The sequence below is a fragment of the Gracilinanus agilis genome, chromosome 1, assembly GCF_016433145.1.
Source record: "Gracilinanus agilis isolate LMUSP501 chromosome 1, AgileGrace, whole genome shotgun sequence".
NCBI lineage: Eukaryota > Metazoa > Chordata > Mammalia > Didelphimorphia > Didelphidae > Gracilinanus > Gracilinanus agilis.
Window position 1 is genome coordinate 639,944,791 of NC_058130.1, and position 18,129 is coordinate 639,962,919.

Consider the following 18,129-nt stretch of genomic DNA (forward strand, 5'->3'; position numbering starts at 1 on the left):
AGAGAAGGAGGAAGGAAGGAAGGAAGGAAGGAAGGAAGGAAGGAAGGAAGGAAGGAAGGAAGGAAGGAAGGAAGGAAGGAAGGAAGCAGCTACTAGAGTTTCAGTCTTAGGTTTACATAAGTAAGCACAGTAGGACCCCATATCTGCAAGGGATATGTTTTGCATATTGCATATCGCAGATGGCGGAAACCATGGATATAAGTGAATACCTGCTGACTCCATATATATGTGTTCTCTCTCCCTGCTCTTGCCCTTTGGCTGGACACTTGGAGGCCTCCTGTTCTCCCCTCCAAAAAAAAAAAATGAAAGGAAAAGTGAAAGTGGAAGGAGAAGAGACTGTAACCCATCTGGGCAGACCAAAGGCCATCTTCCAGCTCTTTCATTGAGGGACCTTCAGGGCTTCAGGTTGACTTTTGATAACTGAAACTATGGAAAGTGAAAATGCAGATAAGGGGGTCCTTCTGTATGTGTTCTGTGTAGCTTCCATAGCTCCTGGTGGAGATAGAACAGGGAAAGCAGAGGGAGGAGAGAGATCCCACTCCCTAATAAGGGGAAAGATGGTATTATGGTTGGAGAAAGAGGTCTCTTCAAAAGAGGCCCAAAATTATACCTCCAGGCTCCTGATAGCCCATTCTTCTTGGTTGAATTTTCAATTCTCTGTGGCATAAACCCATCATAGAAACACATGGGGATCAGTCAATAACTGTTTCTGCATGTTCATTAGCAAGAGGCCAGAGCATATGGTCCACTAGAATGGTCCTGGATGCATATTTAATCCTATCCTCCTTGTTACAACAGAATATAATTAAAAGTAAACTTGCTCACTCAAGAAAATAAACAATATGTGAGTTTGGAAAAGCAGTAGTTGCATGTTGACTGGAGTAGTTGGGGAAAGTTTCATGGAGGAAGCAGATTCTGGAAGAAAGGATTGAATTCAGAGGTGTAGGGATATGGAGAGGGAAGATGAGGGATGAACTGGATATATTCAGAATATGAGATGAGCCATAGCTAGAAAGGAAGGTGGAGGAATAGTAAGTATGAAGGAGTCTGTTTATATTTAACTTATAACTATTTTGTTAAATTCGTTAAATTTATTTAACCTACAGTTTGGTCTTGGTTCAAAATAATCTGGCATCTTTTAAAAGATGGACTATTGAATCATTCACTTAGACACTATGTATATTTAGAAGAGATGAGGAATAAGACTACCTCAGAAAGGAAGGATAAAATGGGAGAAGGGGCTGTTCTGAGAATCAGAAAAGAATGGCATTAGGAAAGTTCAAGATGTCAAGTCTCTTAGTAACTTAAATAGCAAAGTGAGTATTTAAACTCTGAGATTTGGACTGATTTTAAAATGGCATCCATGAGCATAAAAAGAGAATGGTCAGTGGTAGATCATAATAAGATTTTTGTTTGTTTGTTTGAAAAACCATTACCTTACATCTTAGAATCAATACTAAAGGGACAAGGGACATAAATAGGCAATTTTCAGATAAAGAAATCAAAAGTATCAATAAGCACATGAGAAAGTGTTCTGGATCTCTAATAATTAGAGAAATGCAAATCAAAACAACTCTGAGGTATCTCCTCACACCTAGCAGATTGGCTAAAATGATAGAAGAGGAGAGTAATGAATGTTGGAGGGGATATGGCAAAATTGGGACATTAATGCATTGCTGGTGGAGTTGTGAACTGATCCAACCATTCTGGATGGCAATTTGGAACTATGCTCAAAAGGCTATAAAAGAATGCCTTCCCTTTGATCCAGCCATACCATTGTTGGGTTTGCACCCCAAAGAGATCATAGATAAACAAACTTGTACAAAAATATTTATAGCTGCGCTTTTTGTGGTGGCAAAAAACTGGAAAATGAGGTTATGCCCTTCAGTTGGGGAATGGCTGAACAAACTGTGGTATATGCTGGTGATGGAATGCTATTGTGCTCAAAGGAATAATAAACTGGAAGAATTCCATGTGAACTGGAAAGACCTCCAGGAATTGATGCAGAGTGAGAGGAGCAGAGTCAGAAGAACATTGTACACAGAGACTGATACACTGTGGTAAAATCGAATGTAATGGACTTCTGTACCAGCAGCAATACAATGACCCAGGACAATTCTGAGGGATTTATGGTAAAGAACACTACCCACATTCAGAGGAAGGACTGCAGGAGAGGAAACATAAGAAAAACAACTGCTTGAACGCATGGGTTGAGGTGGACATGATTGGGGATGTAGACTCGAAACTACCACACCAATGCAACTATCAACAATTTGGAAATAGGTCTTGATCAATGACACATGTTAAAACCAGTGGAAATGTGCATCAGCTATTGGGGGGGTCGGAGGGTGAAGGGGAAAGTAAGAGCATGAATCATGTAACCATGTTAACTTAAAAAAATACTATTAAATGTTTTTTTTAAAAAAAAGAATCAATACTAAGGGTTGGTTCTAAGGCAGAAGAGCAGTAATGGCTAGGCAATGTGGGTTAAGTGACTTTTTGAGGGTCACCCAAGTAGGAAGTGTCTGAGGCAGACTTCCCCAGTGGAATGGGCAGATGAGAACAATTTGTTCCAATAGCCATGAAGGCAGTTAATGGAGTGCTTAAAGCTTGGTTAGACATTGAAGATGCCAAGGTCATCCACTGCACCCTGGGTCATTGCTAGACATTCTACAGTCATATTACCGTTTTGCTACTGGGCTTGGATGACTCTGGAAGAGAGAGAGTGAAGCTGAGAACTTTGTGCAACTCTGCCTCACTTAAATCTAGTTCATGGACAACCAAGATATCCCCATGTGCTCTCATTGGTCCTTTTCAAAAACAAAGGATGAACAATAACAATAGAAAATAGGACTTTCAAATATTTCTCATGAAAAGAGCAAAAGTGGATGTAAACTTTAAAATACCAGAAAAGGAGGCAAGAAAAACCTTGAAAGATAAATACACTTGAGCAAAGGGAAGAGTTTAATGTGTTTGCATTCCAATAGCATGGGGGTGAGGATAAAGAAGAAGAGTTAGGTATTCTTTCAGAATCCCACAGTCTTCAAGTGTCACAGAAGGACTTTAAAAAAATCATAGAATCCAGGACAGGTTTTCTTCTGCTTTGTTGCTTTTTAGAAAGGAAAGAGAAAATATGGAAGAGAAATAGAGAATATACTAGGGAATAAATGAAGAAAATGAAAGAACTTACTATTTCACATAATTGGATTCTGTAAGGAGAGTTTGTGAAGGAAAGGGAAAGGTGTATAGACATCTTATGATCTTGAATCTTATGTGAATACACAAAGGAAGATTGAACAAGCAAACATACATGCAAGGAGTGTTAGTAGAAATACATTAAACCTAATTAAAAAATAAGTGGAGTCAGATAAAAGGGGTGGGGAGGGGGCAGTGTAAGATGGAGAACATGTCCTGGGAGGAAATAGTCACAAGCAAAACTAATGTCAGTTTCAGAAGTAAATCAAAAAGAGGGTCTAAAAAAAGAAAGAAAAAAGCATAAGAGATGAAGGCCCGAAATTGATGACTAAAGGAGGGAACAAAGGAGAAGAAACAGATCACTTAAATTATGAATTATCAAAGCTGATCAAATTTTCTGTTGTTCTATCACCTTATTTAAAAAAAGAGAAGGAGGGGCAGCTGGGTAGCTCAGTGGAGTGAGAGTCAGGCCTAGAGACAGGAGGACCTAGGTTCAAACCCGGCCTCAGCCACTTCCCAGCTGTGTGACCCTGGGCAAGTCACTTGACCCCCATTGCCCACCCTTACCAATCTTCCATCTATAAGACAATACACCGAAGTACAAGGGTTTAAAAAAAAAAAGAGGAGAGGAAAAAACAAAAAGAAAAGAATATAACAGAAGGGAATACATAATTAGTAATAAAAATTATTGGTGTAGATGGGAAAATTCCTGTATTATATAGAGAAATGTACCAAAATAAATTAGAAAACAGAATCCAGGGGCAATTAGGTAGAAGAATGGATAGATACCAGTCCTGGAGTCAAGAGGATCTGGATTCAAATTTGATCTCAGATGATTTCTAAATGACCCTGGGCAAGACTCTTAACCCTGATTGCCTAGCCCTTGTAACTCTTCTGTCTTAGAACTAACACTATAAGACAGAAGGTAAGGGTTTAATTTTTTTTAAATGTAGAACCCAACAATATTGTTTTCAAGAAACACATTTAAGATAAATATTAATGCTGTTAAAAATTAAGGTCTGGGGGCAGCTGGGTAGCTCAGTGGATTGAGAGCCAGGCCCAGAGACGGGAGGTCCTAGGTTCAAATCCGGCCTCAGACACTTCCCAGCTGGGTGACCCTGGGCAAGTCACTTGACCCCCATTGCCTACCCTTACCACTCTTCCACCTATAAGTCAATACACAGAAGTTAAGGGTTTAAAAAAAAATTAAGGTCTGGAGCAGAATTTATTATGTTTCAGGTTATTTTATGAGTGGCGACTATACTCTTAGACAAGGTAGAAGAAAAAATAGACATGACTAAAAGAGATAGGCAGGGAAATTATAATTAACAGAATCATAGATAATGAAAAATTTTCAAGATTATACATTTTATATTTGCATACATGTATATAAAAGCAGTACATCTAACTTCAAAGAAAAAGTTGAAATAATTATAGTGAGATATAGACAAAAATATAATGGTTAAGGACCACAACATGTCCTTTTCATAACTAGACAAAGTTAATAAAAAGTTAAACAAAAAGAAGGTTCTGAATAGAATTTTAGAAAAATTAGATATATTTGGTGATTACTGAATGGGAGTAGAAATATCTTTATTTCTCAGCTGTGCATAGAACTTTTATAAAAATCAATCATCTGTTGGGCCACAAAACTCTCATAGAAAAAAATCAAAGTTATTAAATACACCTTTTTCTGACTATATAAAACAGTAAAAAAAAGTTATTGGGTTTTTTTTTTGGTCAATAAAGTGCCTTTGAAGAAAGGATTCAAAATTTTTAAAAAACCCTTATCTTCTTTCTTAGAATTGACACAAAGTATTGGTTCCAACCCTGAAAAACTTCCTTAGTAAATGGTAGGCAACTGAGGTTAAGTGCCCTGCCCAGAGTCACAAAACTATTAAATATCTGAGGCCATATTTGAACCTAGGACCTCTTACCTCTAGGCTTGGCCCTTTATACACTGAGGTCTTCTGAAAGGATTCAACCTTGAATGAAGACTTGTCAATTTAAACTTACAAAATTGCTGAGTCAAAGAACAAATCATAGGGGGAAAAGGGATAATTTCATCAAAGAAATTGTCAAGAAGGAGACAGAATACTAAAATTTTTGAGATGAAGCCAAAGTGATGCTAAAAGAAAAATCTCTCTAAATTCTTGCATCAAGAAAAGAAAGAAAAACAATAGATTGGGAATGCAACTGAAAAAAGCCTAAAAACAATGACTAAAAACTTTAATTAAGCCCCAAAAGAGAAATTCTAAAAATCAAAGAAAAGATAAATAAAATTAAAAACAAGAAATTGACTTAAAATTTAAAAAAAAATTTTCAGGAAAAAGCAACTAATAAACAGATAAACATTAGCTAATTTGACAAGGAAAAAAGAAAATTAAATCATCAACATAAAAAATGAAAAAGGATAACATACCAAATGAATAGAGAATTAAAGAAATAACTTAGAATCTGTTTTGCATAATTATCCCTCAAACTGAGAACCTAAATGGATGTATATTTATAAATGTATAAAATACTCAGATGAACAGAACAAGAAACAAAATATTTAAATAGCAAATGAATTCCCAAAGTAAAACAAACAAACAAACAAAAAAACAAATCCAGGAAAAGAATTATTTATAAGTGAACTCTACTGAATATTCAAAGAAAAGTTAATCCCAATATGATGCCAATGGTTTTCAAAAAATAGGCAAAAAATAAGATCTAAGTTCTCTGAGACAATTATATTCATAATACCTAGGAATGTAAGAATTCTAAAGAGCAATAATTTTAATGAAAAGTGACACAAAAATATAGAATAATGTATTAGGAAATAAATTATGAGATATTTTAAGATATTATATACTAGAAATATAGAGTTGGTTCAATGTTAAGAATGCTATAAATATGAGAAGTCAAATTAACTTTAAAAATTATAATTGCATAAATGAAGTAAAAATGTAGGAATAAATGGAATTTTAATTAATGTAGCTAATCAAATGTCTAAAACTGAGTTCACTTTATCTATAATAAAAAATGCTAGAAGCCTTTCAAAAAAATCAGGAAATAAAACAGAGATGTCCATTGTCATAATTATTATTTGATATAGTTCTAGATGCTAGCAAAAAGGCAAAAAAAAAAAAAAAAAGAATTTTAGGAAATGAGAATAGACAAAGAGGAAATAGACAAATGAGAATAGACAAAGAGGAAACAAAATTAAATTAGTACTTTTAATAGTTATGATGATATACTAAAAAACCTTAAGATTCAAGTCAAAATAAATTGAGATGAGTAATAACTTCAGTAAAATAATCAAGTATAAAATAATTCCACAAAATCATCCCCCTTGATTGTTAAAGGATGGGTATACTAATACATTTTTGGTGGAGTTGTAAATTTGTCCAACCATTTTGGAAATCAATTTAGAATAATATACAAAAAGTCACTGTGTTTACTCCTTGACCCAATGATGCCTTTATGTATATTCTCTCAAAGAAATCAAAGAAAGAAAGAACCTACATGTATAAGAATCTTTATAGAACTTTTTGTTATTATTAAAAAATCACAAAGATTCCTCATGAATTAAGAGAATGGCTGGAAAAATTATGGCATATGAATACAATGGAATATTGCTGATCTGAGAAACCTGGGAGGGCATAGAATTAGAACAATTTATACAGCATATTTTAAAGGAAAACAGTTATGAAAGACTGATCAATACAATACAATGATGAATAATGAATTCAAAAGTCATGGTGAATCATGATGCCTACCACCTCTTGGCAGAGTAGTGATGAACTTTAGGTGAAAAATGAGGCATGTATTCTCAGACACAGATGATAATGTATAGATTTATTTTGCTTAACTAACTCATTTGTTATCAATAATTTTTCAAGGAATAGATTTATAGGGGAATTGGTAGGGTAATGATAATAATATTGGGAAGCCAGGTGGCACAGTTGATAACTGGGCTTGAAATCAGGAAGACATTAGGTCAAATCAGGCCTCAGATACTTATTAGCTTTCCCTGCCTAGAACCAAAAGCTTGCTCTGGGCAAGTCACTTGCCTCAATTTCCTCATCTGTAAAATGATCTGGAGAAGGAAATGGCAGACCATTCTAATATCTTTGCCAAGAAAATCCCAAAAAAGGAATCATAAAAAGTCTGAAACAACTGAAAACAACCAGACGGCAAAAATAAATAATACAACTCCCCCCCCAAAAATAAAATTAAAAAAAAAATCTGTGAAAAAGCAAAACACAAAAAAACACAAAAGAGAGCAGAATGAAATTCAGAAAGAGACATAGACAAGAAGGACAGTGTCAGAATTACCATGGTAAAGTTAATATATACTTAACCTCCAATAAGCTATTATATAATAGAATTTCATGGTACTACATAAAATTTTCTATTCTTTATATAAGTAAACATTCATGTTTGTTGATGTTTGTCTAATTACTAAAAATAAAAAAATAAAATTTTCTTGAAAAGACATTTTAAAAAGATTTATATGATGATATATTTTTCTTCTCTTAGAAAACAGATGATGGACTTAAAATTCAGTTAAAGCTACAGATGTTATCAAATGCATTTGCTTGGTAGTTTATGTCTGTTCAGCTGTTTTACTTTGTTGAAAAGGAGATAGTTATTTTAAAATTGCTGGTTTTAAAAACAAAAGGCAAGGTGTAGCTAGGTGGCTCAGTGAATTCAGAGCCAGATTTAGAGAAGAAAGGTCCCAAGTTGGCAAGTCACTTATCCCTCATTGCCTAATCTTTACCCCTTTTCCACCTTGGAACTAATGCATAGTATTTGGGGTTTTAAGAAAAACAAATAAACAAAAGGCAAAACCCCCCAAAATTTCTTATAAATGAAAAAAGAGAAAATTGAAGGCATTAAGGTTTTACCCAAATAGATTTGAGTTCAGTGTATAGGCTACCTTGTTGCGTATAATAAACTCCTGAAATATGCCATGTATTTTAATAAACTGCATTATGAATTCATTTGTGGAATCTATCAAAATGGCTTGATCCCCCAAAGAAGACAGTTATCATTTAATGTACAATTATAGGGTAGAACTGTCCCAGAAGGCAATCAGGCTTCTTTCAGGAAACCTGAGCAGTAACCTACACTGCAGGCACTTTCCAGATTATCAGGGAGTGGATGAATACAGGCTCATCCGTCTAGTGATCTTAGCATCATCCCATCACCTTGTGTATGGCCAAAGTGCTACTTTCTGACTCCTTAGACCAGAAGTGCTTTTCCCCCTTCGTATAGTCTTTGTGAGATTCTCCAGCAGTAGAGCACAGGGTCCAGCACATAGTAGGTGCTTAACAAATGTTTCTTCCCTCTTTCCCCTCCTTCTGTCCTGCAAATGATACCACATCCACTCTTTCTCCATCACATCTTTCACCATAGTGAATTCAACCAAATGCACTGGAGGCTTTCCTTTTGTTTTAAAAAATATCTCAGGGGTACAAATGTACTAGTCAGGCAGTCCATCTGTTGTCTGTTATTCTCTCTCCAGTTCCATCTACAAATGCATTCTGGTTGATCTGGCTTAGCTGGATACTACTTTTAAAGATGCTTACTTGGGCAGATAAGTGGATCACTGGATAGACAGCCAAGCCTAGAGTCTGGAGATCTTGGGTTCAAATCTGGCCTCAGACACTTTTTAGCTTTGTGACCCTGGGCAAGTCACTTTACCCTAATTGCCTAGCCCTTACTGCTCTTCTGTCTTGGAACCAATACTAAGTATTGGTTCCAAGACAGAAAGTAAGGGTTTTTTGGGGAAAAAAAGAATATTAATAAGAATTAAATGTTAAAAGCTCGCCTTATTTTCCTTAAAAAAAAAGTCTTATTAATTAAAAATATATTTCTGTTACTTCCCAGTGACTCCCATGATAGACCCTCTTTTGGAGCTAATAAGCAAAACAAACCCACACTGCACATCTATGAAAATATACATCTTCTTTCCTTTTTGACTTAGAGATATGGAGAAGCCTTGCTTCACAGTTAGTCTTCTGAAGATACAGTTGGTGTTTGCATTGATCGGAGTTCTGAAGTTCTTCTTTATTGTTTTCTCCCTGTTTAATTCATCAGGTTCTATTGACTAAAGTCTGTGTCTCTTTCTATGAGCCCTTCCAAGTTTCTCTGAATTCCCACGATTTGTTATAAAATAAAATAAAATATGCAATATTTTTATATTTACAATATATATTATATTTATATGCAATAAAATACTATTACATTCATGTGCCATAATTTGTTCAACTGCTCCTCAATCAGTGGACATCCATTTTCCTTCCAGTTCTTTTATACTTCAAAAAAAGTACTATTATATTTATATATCTATACATGAGACCTTTCCCTCTGTCTTTGATCTCATTGCACCATATGCCTGTTGTCAGTTATTTCAGTTGTGTCTGATTTTTTGTGCCCCCACTTGGGGTTTTCTCAGCAAAGATACTGGAATGGTTTGCCATTTCCTTCTCTGGCTCATTCTACAGATGAGGCAAACAGAATTAATAATTTTACCCAGGGTCACACAGTGTCTGAGTTCAGATTTGAACTCTGGTCTTCCTGACTTCAGGTACTTTGTCCACTGTGACACTTAGCTACAGTTGGGTCAAAAGAGGCAAACAGTATAATAACCTTTCTAATATAAGGGGCTTTTGGAGCTGGATCTGTGCAAGCAGAGGAAGCCTTCAGAGCCCAGATGTGACTGTTGCTAAAAGATGTAGACATATTCTAGACAGATACGATGTTGTATTTCTGCACTAGGTGAATTACAGATGATCACAATCTCTGAGTAGGACAGAAGTTGATTTCAAGGATAATCGTGTTCAGTAAAGTTACTTTTCTAATTTTCTGTGCAAGTAATTTGAATTTCTTTTACCAGCTAGTTAAGTCCAATCAACAGAACTGTCTCCGGGCTGTCTAAGGGTTAATGCAGAAAGGAACAGTGTTTAGGTACTGGTTTACAGAGAGGAAGATATCATCAAATACCTTTTTCTAAAATGCTAGAGTTTGGGGACAGTTAAGAGGCTCAATGAATTGACTTCAGATACTTCCTAGAAGTGGGGTCCTGGGCAAGTCACTTAATCCCTATTGTCTAGCCCTTTGTACTCTTCTGTCTTGGAACCAAAATACTGATTCTAAGATGGAAGGTAAAGGTTTAATCAAATAAAAAGCTAGAGTTTATGCTAGATCTGAGCTAAAAATGAAAGAGAATCTTATGGTTTTGATTTATTGATTTTTGGATAAACATCCAAAGAAAAGCAGAATTAACCTAGATCCAGAGGAAGGGTATCACTTTCACATAGTGACTTTCCTCATTGCAGGTTTGATAAATCCTGGGTTGGCATAAGAAATTAAATGGGAATTTTTGAGGGGTTTTGCAGAAACTGCAGATGACACAGAAAAAAGTTTAGAAACTTAGAAATGAATAAAATATAAGTGTAGTATTATTTAATAACAATGTAGTTTCTCCTTTAAACCATAATTATATAATTTATTTTTTTAGGCTAAAATAGTTTGCAAAAAGAAAGGGAAAGCCAGCAGACATACAAAGGCTAGAAATGTTAACATTGACCTCCATATAGCCTGTGCCCAAATACTTAACCCAGGTTTTACAATAAGGTACTGTAAATACACCCATAAAAAAGAGCAAATTCAGATTTCTTCCTTGGTACCAAGGGAGGGCCCCAAAATATTATGTTCGCAGAGGTCACCTTGCCCCTAACCCTGGTGATGTGGGAGGGATAATACCTGTATTTCATTATGGATCTCAGGTTATGTTAATTAATTTTATCATAAATTAATCAATATGATAAAATATATAAATCTAAATATATAATGTAATAATATATATCTAATATTATAAGAATGTATATCTAATGTAATATCTGATGCAATATATGTAATATAATATAATAATATAAAATAACTCAGTTATTTTAATTGATATTTCTTTTTGTTTTAAGAATTCTTTCAAAGGGTTGTTCATAGATTGCATTTCCTTAAGAAAATACCTATTCATATCTGTGTATCTCTTAATCTCTTATCTATTGAGATGAATAATACTAGGTCTCATATATTTATTTCATGTCCTATATAGTTAAAAAAACCTTTAATAAATACCATATCATGACATTGTATTAAGCTAAAAAATAGGATAGAAAATCTTCAGTAAAACATTATGACTTCTTTATTCTCTCTTCAAATTATCACAAATTTTCTTGATTCTACAATATATAGCTAAAAAAGTTTAAATGGACATCAAATCTTTATCAGATTTATTTTTTACAAAGATTTTTAAAAATCAGTTAACTTTTTCCCCTTCTTATAGCTGCAATTGATTTTGTTCCTGCAAAAGCTTTTAAATTATTTGTATCTAAAAATGTTTTTAATATTTTATGACCATCTCTGTTCGTTTGTTCAAAAAAAATTTCCTCCTAGGCATAGTTATACAAGGTGTCTCTTTCCATTCTCCTTTATTTTCTAAAAGATATGACCTCTTATATTTGGATTGTATATTAATTTATGGATTATTATGCTAAATAGTTCTAGTTGTTGATATTTTAAACCCCATTTCTGATCAATGGCTTTTCAGTTTTCCAAACAGCTTTTTTTTTTTAAACCCTTCCCTTCCCTCTTAGAATCAATACTGTGATAGGTTCCAAGGCAGTAGAGTGGTAAGGGTTAGGCCATGGGAGTTAAGTGACTTGCCCCAGGATCACACAGTTAGGAAATGTCTGAGGCCAAATTTGAACCTAGGACCTCCTTTCTCTAGGTCTGGCTCTCAATTTACTGAGCCACTCAGCTGCCAGCCCTCAGATCCCCAGAAGCTCTTTTAAAAACAAATTTTGAATATTTTTATTTTTATATATCTTTCTGCATGAAGAAAACTGGATTTTTAAAATACTCCATTCTCCAGTTCTCTTTGGTTTTATAAAAATTTTAATCTACTTAGTGTTGTTTCTTTGTTTTACTTAAATTGTTCTTTTATCTTTCTTTTTTTTTCAAACCCTTGTACTTCGGTGTATTTTCTCATAGGTGGAAGATTGGTAAGGGTGGGCAATGGGGGTCAAGTGACTTGCCTAGGGTCACACAGCTGGGAAGTGGCTGAGGCCGGGTTTGAACCTAGGACCTCCTGTCTCTAGGCCTGACTCTCACTCCACTGAGCTACCCAGCTGCCCCCTTTTATCTTTCTTATTATTTTCTTATTTTATTAGTTCTTTCCCAACATCTCAACATTTCCATTTTTCTCATTAGATAAGGATATTGTTGCTCTGAATCTTTTTACCTTCTGTCGACATGGAATCTAGAGTTCCCAAACTTGTAGCTTAGTGAGGTATGATGAACCCCAAGTTTAGAAATAGTTTGTAAGTTGGAGACCCCCAAAGCTTGTGCTTGTTCCCTGTTCCCGTGAGAATCCACCCAAAGATATTTTATTTTATTTTTCTACCAATTACGTGTAATAACAGATTTCCACATAAGTTTTCCAAAGTTATATGATCAGAATTGTCTTCTTCCCTCCCACTTTGCAGAGCTGGCAGGCAATTTGATCAGGGTTATGCATATATTATCATGCAAAATACATTTCCATATTGTTCATTTTTGTAAGAAGCATCATATAAAACCCCCAAATAAAAGCCCAAATAATCTTGAATGAAAAAGAGTATGCTTTGATCTGCATTCTGATTCCAACAGTTCATTCTCTGGAGGTGAATAGCCTTCTTTGTCCTAAGTTCCTCAGAATTGTCCTGGATCAGTGTATTGCTGAGAGTAGCTAAGTCTATCATAGTTGATCATTCCACAATATTATTGTTACTGTGTACACTAAGCGGCTCTTTTTGAATAGGACGTCGTTACTCCTGTAGTTGGTGTTGTTGAGTTTATTGAGCATTTGGCCAGTATGTCTGATTGCTTCTGGTTTTGAATACCTAGTCTATTTCCTTTTATTCTCAAATGAAATGCAACAAACATTTGTTAAGCACCTAATATAAGTAAGCTATGGTATGAAATGTTAGGGATGCAGTTCCTGCCTTCTAAGAGCTTATAGTCAAAGAAGAGAGAAAAGATGTCTACACAAGCAAAAAAAAAACAAAAAAAAAACCAAAACCACAAATTAGAAAATTATTGAATAAATGCTTTGTTGTGCTTCAGTCATGAACTCTTTTGACTCTGTGGACCCTATGGACCATAGCCTTTGAATACTGTCCATAGTTTTCTTGACAAAGATACCGGTGTGGGTCACCATTTCCTTTTTCAGTGGATTAAATTAAATAGAATTAAGTAACTTGCCTAAATTCACACTGCTGGTAATTATCTGAGGCTGGATTTGAATTCCTGTCTTCCTGACTCCAGGTCCAGCTCTTTATCCACTGAGCCATCCAGCTGCCCCAAATACATGCTTAGAGTGAGAAACATGAGGAAGGAAGTAGGAATTACTTCTGCTTGGAATGGAATCAGGGAAGACTTCATGGAAAAATTAGCACATGGGCATGTAATGAAGGAAGAAAAGCATTTTAACACAAAATCCTCTGAAGACCAGGTGAGGAATGGATTTTAGCTAGTGAGGAAAAAAATCCCCCTAGTTCATATGTGGCAAAAATGAAAAGGCAGAGAATCAAATCCTGGAAGTGGGTCGTAATGGAACCTCTTCTGTAAGTGCATGGAGGCAAGAGAAGGCAGGATGGGTTTAGGGTAGGAATTAGGAAAATTCCAGTTGGCTGGAACATATAGTAGCTTGAAGAAGATATCAAAGAATATTAAAGAGGATGTGTTGGAAATGCCCTTAGAGGTGACTTAGACCACTCCCTCATTATAGATGAGGAAACTGAGACTGAGAGAGATTAAGTGACTTAATCACACATCTTTAAGTGGTCAAGATTATATTTAAGTTGTCTGGATCCAGCACCCTTTGGAATGTATCATTCTGCTTCCTACTGCCTATCTATTGCAGGGCCATATATAAAAAGAAACTCATTAATCAATGCTATTTTAGTAGCCTAAAAAGTAGACTAATAAATCTTCAGCATGATAATATGGCTCTCTTTATGGTCCTCCTTTTCTAAATGTCAAGAATTTTATTGTATCCACAAAAGAGTTTTAAATGGTCTCTGTATAACTATGAAATTATATGATAAAAGATGTATACATATGCATTTTATATAGATAGTGTATGTTGTTTATATAGATAGTATGTATTATATATTGTTGTTGTTATCCTTCATTTTGGAAGAGGACCAATGACATCATGGGGTGATAGCTTAACTTGACCATGAGTCATCCATATCCAGTGGCAAGACAAGAGTCAGGACGGAGTGATGGCCAGGGATGCAGTGGATAATTTCGGCCCCTTAGATGACTGACCAAACTCTTAAGTGCTCCATGGTGCCTTCTTTGGCCATTGTCATGGCCACTGGAATAAATTGTTCTTATCCTCCCATTTCACTAGGTGAAGTCTTCACATGCTTGGGGTAGACATCTCTGTAACTCATCAACAGGTCTGAGGCTTGCTGGTTAACCCTCAACCTGGTTTAGCTGATCTGTTGGCATAGTTTCACTGGGATGTGGTTACTGTCCTTGCTTGGAGCCGCTGGTGAGAAATACATGAAAGGTAGAAACTTAAGGTGGCTGAACAGCCCTGAAAAGGGTTCAGCAATCTCTCACATCAGAAGTGCCAGTCCTCTTTGCAACCCCACACACCCCATAGAATAGCTTAGCGTATAATAGGAATTTAAAAAATATTTTTTTGACTGACTCCAGTATTTCTACTTTCTACTTGAGTAATTCTGTATAAGTCTAGGGACTTTTTTAGGCTTCAGTTTCCTGATTGGAAAGATAGGTAACTGCATCAGACAACCTCCTCAGCCCCTTCTAAATCTCTGATGCCAAGGTACCTTAGATCTCTTAATCTTGAATCAGTGCCAGGAATCATAAATAATTTTTTCTTTTGCCTTATCTGGGTTTGTCTCAACTAATGGTTCTATTTAAGACAGTGTACTTCTCAGTGGTGAAAATAGGCTGGTATTGTTTTGCTTAATTGTTGTATCTTTATCTACCTTCCTTGCATCCTCCACTAGACTGAAAATGTCTAGAGGGAAGAGTCTGAGTCTTTTGTATTTTGTATTCTTCTTCCCCACCTCCCCTACAGCACCTAACACAGTGTCTTGTCCATAGCAGTTTTGAGAGAAAAACAGGAATCTCGATATTTATAGTCATGTTCAGAAGGTTTTTCCAGGTCTAATATGAATTCAGAAAATAAAATCCATCTCCTTATTAAATAGTCTCACTAGGAACAAAAGATCTAACTTCAGACTCAAACTCTTCAGTTTTCTGGCAAGAAGCTTCAATATTTGAATACAATGCGGTAAAAGATACTTGAGAAGGGAGAGGAATGTTCCTTTGCATATCCTCTGATTTCCTGCTTTGCTTTCCAAAATATGCACAGTAATTTTTTTTTTTTTAGTGCTTTAAAAAAGGGTTCAGCTTGTTCTTTTCCGTGAGAAAAGACAGGAGGCAGATTTATATTGATCAACCACGGAAACTGGGCAGGTCCAACAAAAAGTTATATGGAAATAAGGCCTGTCTGTCTTAAGAGTCAAACCTCAGACCTGAGGTTTTGCAGCTTTATTCAGATATTTGGGTATTCAAACTGTTCCCAAATAACATATACCCAATTTATGTACCCTGACAGACATACCCATTGGCCATGGGTTAACCACTTCCTTCCCAGCTGCAACCACTTAATATTTCTCTGTTCTCCTTCCTTCTTTTTTTCCCATTCCCCAGCTACTACTGGAGATAGGTCCTCCCACCCTTACCCTGTTCTGGCTTCTCTCCTTGCCCTATGGTTGGTCTATTGGGAGGGCAGAGAAGAGAGGTTAATCTTCATGGATATTTTCTTTTTTCTTTTTTCAGTTCTTACCTTCTGTCTTGGTATCAGTTCTAAGACAGAAGAACTGCAAAGGTTAGATAATTGCAGTTAAGTGGCTTGCCCAGGATCTCACAGGGAGGAAGTGTCTGAGGTCTGATTTGAACCTGGGTCTTCCCCACTCCCAGCTTGATGCCCTATCCACTGTGCTATGTAAAGTTGCCCTGGCTATATCTCTTAGATCCTTGATGTCTACTGCTGGCACTCCTATAGCTCCAGCACTTGTCTCATGGGCAGGGTCCCTAGTACCCATCTTATCTCTACCACCCAGAGTCTTCATCTTGCTCTTTGCCTCAGAGATCCCCAGCCCTGTCTGAACTCTAGTGATATTGTCCAGGGCAGTCTTTTCTTCTAACACGGAGAAGAATCTTATTTAACTCCCTTTTTTAATCAGTCCCCACTATTTATCACCCATGTATGGCTAAGCTTTTATAGTGGCACAGGGGACAGAGTGTTGGACCTGGAGTCAGGGATCTTTAGTTTAAATTCTGCCTCAGATACTAGCCATGGGACACTGCGCAAGTCTCAAACTTCTTAGGCTCTGTTTCCTTATCTTTAAATTGAGGATAATAAAAGTGCCTACCTCTAAAGGTGAGGATCAAATGAGATAATATATGTAAAATACTTTGTAAATCTTAAGCAACCCTAGGAGTTGAGTACTATTATTATTTTCCCCTTTACAGATCAGTAAACTAAGGTAAACAGAGGTGAAGTCACAAATAGCTAACACATTCCTGAGACCAGAGTTTTAAACTCAGGTTTTTCTGATTATGCATTTTCCAGCATTTTTATTCCTGCCTTAATGCCAAATAACAATTTTTTTGGCATTACATTCTGATTTATCACAATTATTCTAGTTGGAGAATGTATTTCACTGTAAACTAGACTACAGAATGATTAATTTTCAGACCAAATCAAATCTGAATTTATAATCACTAAAGGTAACATTTAAATCTCAAGACATCCAAGGGCCATTTACTACTTCAAAAAGGAGAGTCCTCTATTTTCAGTAAACTCATTTTAAAAGATACATGGGGACACTGATCACTTCCTTTTGTGCCTCTGTTTATAATCCCCACCTTTTCTTACAGGTTCCGGGCTTTTCAGATAAGGAGTCACCTTAACTAAGTAGCACCATTCCTACCCTCCTGCTTTGGTGCCTTGGTATTCCAAACTGCAAATCAGAAAAAATAATCACATAAAGTTTCCCATATCATTATCTGAATGAGCTCAAAACCTTTCCCTATTTCTCTCTTTCCAAATTCCCCAAACATTTGGATTTTGGAACCTATTTCTCCTCTAGCCTGAGTTTCGGGGAGCTAAATTCTCACCACTTCATGATATAACTAACTGCTTGGGAAAGGGGGGGTTTTGTTCCAGCCTGATATCAGGGGATTGAGCAGCCCCATCCATGGTGATAATCAGTAGAGAGCCTTCAAAGAATCCTGACTGGCTTGCCATCTGTTAAAAGGAAAATTCTTTGGGTTTTTGCCCTAATTAATTTTTTTTAGTTTAGTTTTTTATTTTATTTTTTAGAAATTTTTTTTTCATGGTTACATGATTCATATTCTTACTCCCCTCACCCCATAGCTGATGCACATTTCCACTGTTTTTTTCATGTGTCATTGATCAAGACCTATTTCCATATTATTGATAGTTGTCCTAGGGTGGTCATTTAGAGTTTACTTCCCAAATCATGTCCGCATCAACTCATGTGTTCAAGCAGTTGTTTTTCTTCTGTGTTTCCACTCCTGTAGTTCTTCCTCTGAATGCGGGTAATTAATTTAGAACAAAGAGAATTAAAAGGAGTTTATTAAAAATTTGTCAAGGTAGCACCCTATTAATGGGCTAATCACTGGAGATCAACACCAGGGCAAGATGGAGGCAGCTTTTATAGATCACTTTTGTGTTGAGATAAAAGACAATTTGGGAAGGTCCACATCAGTAAAAGGTGACCGGCAATTGATGCACCTCAGAACTTTCCCAATCGCTGGTACGGGAGGGCT